This window comes from Microplitis mediator, chromosome 7 (genome assembly GCF_029852145.1).
Source record: "Microplitis mediator isolate UGA2020A chromosome 7, iyMicMedi2.1, whole genome shotgun sequence".
Classification (NCBI taxonomy): Eukaryota; Metazoa; Arthropoda; class Insecta; order Hymenoptera; family Braconidae; genus Microplitis; species Microplitis mediator.
The window spans coordinates 21,229,793-21,238,314 of record NC_079975.1 but is presented as its reverse complement, the minus strand read 5'-3'; the positions used below and the strand labels follow the sequence as shown (position 1 = coordinate 21,238,314).

At 27.3% G+C, this 8,522-nt stretch overlaps 1 protein-coding gene across 4 annotated transcripts in view; it reads left to right on the top strand.

Annotated features, from left to right (window-relative positions):
* Positions 1-2,521: 2,521 nt before the first annotated feature.
* Positions 2,522-8,522, top strand: part of LOC130670892 (tachykinins) — a 59,567-nt gene continuing 53,566 nt past the window's right edge. For 3 of the 4 annotated variants that reach the window (XM_057474506.1, XM_057474505.1, XM_057474503.1), the window contains exon 1: positions 2,522-2,799. The gene's annotated coding sequence lies outside the window, so the exon portion shown is untranslated. The remainder of the gene's footprint in view (positions 2,800-8,522) is intronic. The other variant, XM_057474504.1, reaches the window with a different exon arrangement.

Here is an 8,522-nt window from a genome sequence, read left to right as displayed (position 1 = left end):
CGACAAAAAATCAGTACAATTTGGATCTTCATACATTTAAAATAAACCCATACGAAAAATCATGATCCTGAAGTTAGCAGACGGTTAAAAATTTTCGAATTTTTGTTTCAACGACTTAATTTAAAAAAAAAAAAAAAAAAAAAATATGCACATGTAGAAAATTTAATAAACTATAGGTGCAATTTTTCCAAATATTTTTTTTTTTAATAATTTATTGTTTAAAAAAAAAATCTAAAAATTATTGGACGTCGGCTAATTTCAGAATCATGAAAAATCACAGGTTTCATCTAATTTTTTTTCCTCTGTAGCTTTTCAACAATTTAACGCTGCCTTTTTTATCATTATCTACTAATATGTTGAAAAATAAAAAATACTGTAATTTTTCTCTAACCTGAAATTTTAAATTCCAAAAAATTTTTTTTACCGAAATTTTAATTCTGGTGTGACATAATTTGTATATACACACCATGGGAGGATTATACGACATCGTAACTTGACTTCGGCTCAGGTGGAAATATCACGCGGGTTCCCATGTCCTACTTTCCGCCCTAGGTGCATATTAACATACTATTAGATCACACATTCGTTTGATGGTCATATAAAACTTTAAAATTGTTTTTTAAATATTTTTATATATTTTTTTTATGTACTTCACTCATATTATTATGAGAATAATTTTTAGCAGGATAGCTAGTATTTCATATTTTTATATATTATACAAAATTTGATGCTTATCATCTTCATTAAAAATGCATTAAGATAAAATACAAGAAAAAAAAAAATAAAATAAAATAAGCCATTTTTTTTTTATATATCAAAGCGTACACTACCCCAGTGTCAATTCACGTCTATTTTCATTCTATTTTACTACACTTTTATTTAACTTTTTTTCTTTTAAACAAAAAAGCGTTGTCATTTTTTGAATGTTTACCACTTGTGACACACTCCACGTTGTTTTAGGGTGATGGCATAACGATTGAAAGAACGTAACATATTGAGTGTTTCAATTTTTTCCCTCGATAAAAGTAAAAAAAAAAAAAACTAAACGGCAAACATTGCAAAAATCGTAAAGTCCATTTTTTCTAACAGATATTTTTTCTTGACGTAAATAAAACTTTTTTTTTTCTACATTGTAATAAGAGCAGTGTTTAAAATAGACGCAATTTTACATCGCTGGTGCTAAAATGAAATGACACAGGTGTAGGTGGTGTAATTTAGCGGTGTTGAAATATCGGTGTTAAATCGGTGTAAAAAAAAAATTCCACGTTTAGAAATTAAAAAAAAAATGTATTACATATAAAAAAAATATTAAAATTTAATGAATATTATCCGGAAGTAATTTCAATTTTGCTATGTACTTATTTAAATAATTATTTATGTTATACAAAATTTAATTAAAAATTCCACGATTTTACCCCCATCATTTCAATCACCAATAATTTAATTAATTAATAAAAATTCTGTCCAACTGTACACTGTAAAAAATTTCGGTGTAAAAATGGACCCGGAGAACTTTACACGTCCGTGTAGTGTCAAATAACGGTGTAAAATTTTCTAGGTGTAAATTTTCCATCCGTGTAATTTTAACACGGTGTAATCTACTTTTTTACACCATTCTGTTACTCATAATTTTGAGCAACAAACGATCGTTGAATATTTTTAACTACTTAATCAATAACTACATTAATTTTAATTGGACATTAAATAGTATTTTGAACATTTCAATATTCTTATGATTAATTTTTTTAACGCAAAATTATCATGAATTATACATTGACACATTTGGCGGTGTGACAATTTAAAATTCACACTGCCTAAACTTAACACCGTATTTGGTGTAATTTTCACACAAATTTTTACACCGAGGCATCTACACTACACCGGGTCCAAAAAATTTTTAGTGTAGTAATCGAGTGAGTAAAAATATTCACAAAGTTAAATATTTTAAGCACTGAAAAATATTTTAACGCCGGGAAATTTTTTCAACACCGGTAAAGAATATTTACACTGGCGGCGGTGTTGAAATTTAACACCGAGAATTTTAACTCCTACACCGCCTGGGCTTACTCCGGCTTTTTTTCCCAGTGTAAAAATAAAATCTGTCTTATACGAAAAAATAAATATTACAAAATTTATGAACAAAAAAAAATCAATTTTAATTATAGTAATTTTTTAATTAATTAGACGTATATCATTTTAATTATTACGATTTATATGACTAGATTTTCGCGTGGGATATGAGATAAATGAATGAAATATTGCACGAGCTCGGAAGGAAAAAAAAAGTGTCATTGAAAAAATATGTGTAAAAAAATCCAGGTGGTAGAAGTGATGTATGGGTATTACAGGTGTTTGATTTTAGTATGAATTGAACGTAAAGTTTCCTGGGGGTGTGGAATAACTGTAGGGCTAAATACTTACCCCGTTTTACCCCCGTTATACTAAACCCACTGCCTATTGGTTAGGTGGTTTCGTGACGTAACGTTGATGCCGGTCCTATGTAGCGATCGCGGCACGCGGAGCTTCAGTCTGATCCTGCCTGTCGGACTGAGTTCTCCAATATAAAGTTTTATTTATTAAACAAGACGAGAGAAAATAATTTAAATAAGAAGAATAAAAAAGCTGAAACAGAATTACAAGTTTAAGGTATCTAAAGAAGCATAAGATAAATTTTGAATTAAAATTTCTTTTTTTTAAATTACGAATAAGAGGTGTCTGATTTAACGACGACTTTGGCTACTTTTCGACATTAATTATTTATTTTTGTGACGAGTCTTAGTAATTGTTACTATTTATTAGGTAAGTTTGCGTATTTTTGTTTTAATAAATTTTCTTTTTTTTCCTTAAATTTTTAATAATTTTTTTTCTTTTATTAAATCAATTAATTAAAATCGCAACTCAGGTTTTTTTTTTTTTTGTCGATTGGGAATTTTTTATTGGGAATAAATTTAAAATTTCATTTTTTTATTAACTCGATAAATATTCAAGTATAAGGTTACGAGGCGGGGGTGAAAAATTGAAATAATTTATAAAATTTTATTTTTGCAATAATAGGAATTCGTTGAATTATTTGATGAAAGTGAATTTAGTTGGTTGCGGTTGTAAAGTTGAGGGAACTTGCACTATTTCGTAGGAAGCAACAGGCGTAATAAAAATATAGTAGATTCTGTCGATAATATTATAGTATTATATTTATTTATATAAATAAAATTTTTTATTCATTTCATGCCATTTTATATATTTGATTTTTATGTATAGAAACATATAACAAATAACGTCAATGGTATAAAATCGAGGGAAAAAATTTTAGCGGTTTGAGAAATGGCTTCAAATATGTAATTTTGTGAAAATTAAAGGCAATGTAAATTTTCATTTAAACTCACGTTTAATATTTTGAGTTTCTTACGTATAGGTAATAAAAAATTTTTTTGTCTTTTGAAAACCGCCGGCTGTCCAATTTGAAATTCCAGTAAGAGCTAAAATTTCGAGAGCTGCCTCATTATTTATGTCGTCAGTGCATCATTTCTTGCTTTCTTTGTTTAAAAATGTGAAAACTCGCTTTTCTGGGGGTTTAAAAATAAGCAGCTCTATAGGCCTAGAGATTTTTTTTCATTGATTTAAACGTCACGTCGAATCTATCTTTTCTCATTTAATTGGGAGGGTTAGCAAGATTTGGGACGATTTCTTCGAGTTATCAGCTATCAAAGTTTAAACGACACTTTTTACTTTTATAACCGGTTACTCAACTAATAACCTACAGAAATTAAAGCCATCCTACAAAATCTTAAGTATTCATTCCAAAGCCTATTAATTATTTAGAAAAATTTTTATCTCATACTAATTTAGAAATCAACTCTTTATAATTTTTACTACACGGAAAGAAATTTTTTTTAAAAATTACCGTTAAATTCACTGTAATCGTTAGATATAATGCGGCGCTTTTATTTATTACCATTTTTGAAATAAAAATTACGAAAAAATTTATTTATTTTGTGGTAGACTTCATAAAATTTACCGAAAACCGAATAAAATTTACGGTAGACTACGGTAAAATTTGTTGAAAAAAATTTAAAAATTATCTCACTTACTGACAAATGATTAGGTCGTGCCATTCGTCCCACGATTACAGTAAATTTAACGGTAATTTTTAAAGAAAATTTCTTTCCGTGTACATTCAGGCGCAAGTTATCAGTACAATTATTTATTTCATTTTTTTAGCTCTGTCTCTCGTTACTAAAATTTTAATCCCTGATTTATTTCACAAATTTCTAAACCCCTCTTTCATTAATTTTTGAATTTCATAAAAAAAAACAGTTGTCGAATTTTTTTTCCAATTTTTTAACCTATCGATTATATTTTATTTGTATTTAATATATTTTTTATAAATATCTTTGTTCATTTTCCTACATAATTGACAAAGCTTTTGTTTTTAATCCATCGCGACGTCGATCGCGAGCGTCGTTCGAATGAATGATCCACATCACGAGCAATACAAGTATTGGTGGCTGGTATACATGTATACGTGTAGTATAGGCATATATGAGCCATTATATTCTCTTTGACCACTCAAGAGTGAGCTTTTTCTCGGGCGCCCTTCTGTACGGCTTAAACAAAAGAAGTTATCTCTCTCTCTCTCTCTATATATATATATATGAAATAATAACAATATATGATAATAAAAAAAATAAAGTAGTACATGCGCTAACGTCACGTGTCATAGGCCTAATGACGTCACATTCCTTTACATATATCACTTAAACTGTAGTTGATTAAAATAAATTACCATCTCCAATTTTCACTACATTTTTTTTTGTTATCTTTCATCTTAAATTTTACTTCTACTTGGGAAATTTATTTTCCTGGGGATTCTTTGTCAAGAGAAAAAAGACTGACCTAACATTCTTTGTATTTAAATCGGTCAGTTTTAAAAAAATTACCATCGAGAACGGACATTTTCTGATGGTATTACTTGCCGGTTGTACGGCACAGTACAGCTTACAAAGTGCTCCGGTTAAAAGAAATTACACTTACAAAGACGTTACTGAGTGTGATGAATAATATAAAAAGTTGTGCAATAAAATTGGCTTGGGAAATTACTTGAGATATTTTTTTTTCTTTTTTTAAATTTTAAATGTTAATCTGTAGAAATTTTTTCATGGGTTTTTTTTCACTGAGTAGTTAAAATTTACATAAATAAATTGATTATTTTAGTTTTTATAAAATAAAATTTTTTTATTATTTTTGCAAAGAAAAACAAATGTAAATAAATTAGTGTCGTGAAAATTTTCTTAACTTTTATTGAATTTCTGTTGTATAAAAAAAGACAAAACTGCATTATAATAAATGTCAGATTTTTTTTTCATACATTAGTATGCAGAGATTATTTTTAAACAATAAATTTATTCATGCGCATTGAATTTTTATTTAATTAGTATAGGGAACGGAGGCAAAATGGTCTTCAAAAAATTTTTCATAAATTTAAATTTCACGGGACAAAATTGGCCACCAAATATTTTTTAAAAACTTGTACAGGACAATGTGGGTCATAAAAAATTTTTAAATTGAAAATCAACCCTACAAATTTTCAATTAATTTTTTCTCCTTCAAAAAGTAAAATATAAAAAATTATTATCATTTTTCGAAATTACTTAAATATAAACCTTGAAGATTAAAACATTTTTGTTATATTACTCTGTCAATATTTTTGATAGACCCAATAAATATCTCAGAAATTTTTCAGTTTGACAAGATCTAACTTAACAATCGCGAGGCAATTTAACAGTGAAGTTATAACAAAGATAGTGCAACTTATCATCTCGACAGCTGCTACATTAATATCATTATTATTATCCTCATAAAACAAAAAGAACTAGAAAAAAAAAAAATTCCACTCAATTTATCAAATAATTCGCTTTTATTTTACTGTGTATACAAACATTTAGTGGCTCTTAATTATTAACATATTTCTTTCCCCTCATTTATTAATTTCTGTCAATCGATATAAATTTATCATTTGCTGGGTATAAAAAGTGACATTAATGTCATTACTTTTGCCCTCTTATTTTAACGCTCTCACTCCATCACCGCACCCGCGACGGGAGTTATACGTCGTTGTGTTAAGTCGTTACTTTCAAGAGCACTTTTGTGAAGCTCTTAAGGATCCACTATATCCTTTCCCGTCCCATCTTATGCTCGGCTGTGTTTACCTGCTGGCACTCCTGTGACCGGCTGACACTTTGCACTCTTTCATTACCCTTTACCTCGTTATTTTATGAATAACAAATGATTCATTATTTTTAATCATTTTTTTATTAAATTAATTAATCTATCTTCCGTTTTAATTAATTGACCGCAAAAAAAAAAAAAAAAAATTTTAGTAAAAAAAATTTAAAGGAAAAAAATTTCAATTTGCTTCGGAAATGTTTAAAAAAAAAAGAAATTTCCTGTCAGTTTTACGATTTGACACGAAAGATTATTATTTGAGTTTCAATTACAATTTTAAATAAATTTTTTACGTCACCTGTTCGCGTTTTACTGTGAGTCCAAGCTCAAGGGTGAGGGTTGCAACAAATTATTATGTCATTAAAAAAATCATTTTTAAACTGAAACGTTAAGCCTTCGATTGCATTTAATTGATTTGGAAAAGAATAATTTATTTTCTCAAATTTTTAGTCAGAAAATAAAAAATAAAATTTGGAATTTTTATTTTGTAAGAAAATTTTTATTGAAATTATTAAAGCCTAGAGTAAAGTTTTGGGATTAAAATTATTTAAAAAAACTGAATTATATATAAAATTTAATAACTTTTGGATCAAATAAATGTATCATTGAATAAAATAGAGATATTTTTTTTTTTTTAAGAAATGGGATTTTTATTTACTTTCTTACGTCAGTTTTCGTGTATAGACTGTTTTTGGCAAGTAAACGGATTTAGCTCTCTTGTAAAAAGATGGTTATTCGAACTATTTCCTGAATCTATAGGATTCTAAAAGAAAAAAAAAATTTGTAGATATAGATATAAATTGAATAGAGAAAAAAAAGGTTAGTGGAATAAAATACAAGGTAAAGAAGCTCTCAAGCAATTTCGCCGAATGAAAAGGTATCCGCGAATCTTTAAATTTCTATGTACGATCCACCTCATATGTATAAATATATATGATATTTTTTGAACATTATATTCTCAGCATATTTTAAAACCTAGATGTCGTAAAATATTTATTTAGCTTACTTACTATTTAGAGAATCACGTTATCGATAATAACTTTTTTTAAAAGTTGCATCAGTAAATAATTGAAGAGAATATTGGATAAAAAAATTTTAAATTAGTTATCCGCTTAAGTTATGTATGTGGGTGTGTATAATATATTTTTATAGAGAGCAGACGAGTGATTATGGAAAAATTACAGTGTAAATTGAGACATCAGAAATATTGTTGTGTACAGCAGGGGGTAGATGGTTTAATCCCAATAGCGAGCCCAGATTGAGCGTAACTTTACAGCCTCTGAAGTTTTATGCGTTTTTTTTTTTTAACATAAAAAATGTAGATATAAATAATGACTTTTTTTTATATTAAATTCAAATTTTTTTATGGCGTGCATTTGTATTCATTTGAAGACGGCCTTTAGCGGGGGTAAGATTCTGTGTTAATATTTATAAATTTTTTGTAACAATTGCGTGAGTACACGGAAAAAAATTTACTGTTGCTGCAACAGGAGGCAGCCATGCCCGTATAAAAAAAATTGTTGAAAAAAAGTTAAAAAAGTGTTGACTATTCTAAACATCAAAACGTGACACAACGATCAATTTTTTTTTAATGTTTCTTAAACTTTTGAAAATACACGAAAAATAAAAATTGACTTAATACCTCAAATTAACATTTTTCAGTGCAAAATATGTTCAGAAAAAACTAATTTTGAAGTGTTTATAAACGTTTTTCGTATTAGCATATATTAATAATACAAGGATACTAAGTAATTTTTCTCTTAAATTTTCAAAAGTTTAAAAAACGTTCAAAAAAAGTTCGTCGTTGTGTCACGTTTTGAAGTTTAGAATAGTCAACACTTTTTTAACCGTTTTTTAACAATTTTTTTTTACACGGATGTTACAACAACAGTAAATTTTTTTCCGTGCATAGAGGGATGAGAAATTTTAATTGAACGTTTAATTTAAATATGGTTACACAGGAAAAAAAGATTTCTTGACGCAACTATTTTTTACTCGCCCCAAGAAATTTTTTGCATCATGAATTGAAACCGAAAATTTTCTTGGGGCAAAAAAAAATTTTTTTTCTGTGTATGAGATTTATTTTTATAAAATTTATTGAACAAATGTTGGATCGTATTTATTCTTATTACACTAGAACCTGTTGATTAAAATAATTAATTAAAAATGATGAATTATTTATTTTGTATAAAAAAAAAATATTTTCTACAAATAGCTGAAAATTATCGGTCATTAATAAATAAATATAGACAATAGATGTTAAGCCCGAAAGAATTATGAAGTTTGAAAAGTATCTTCTT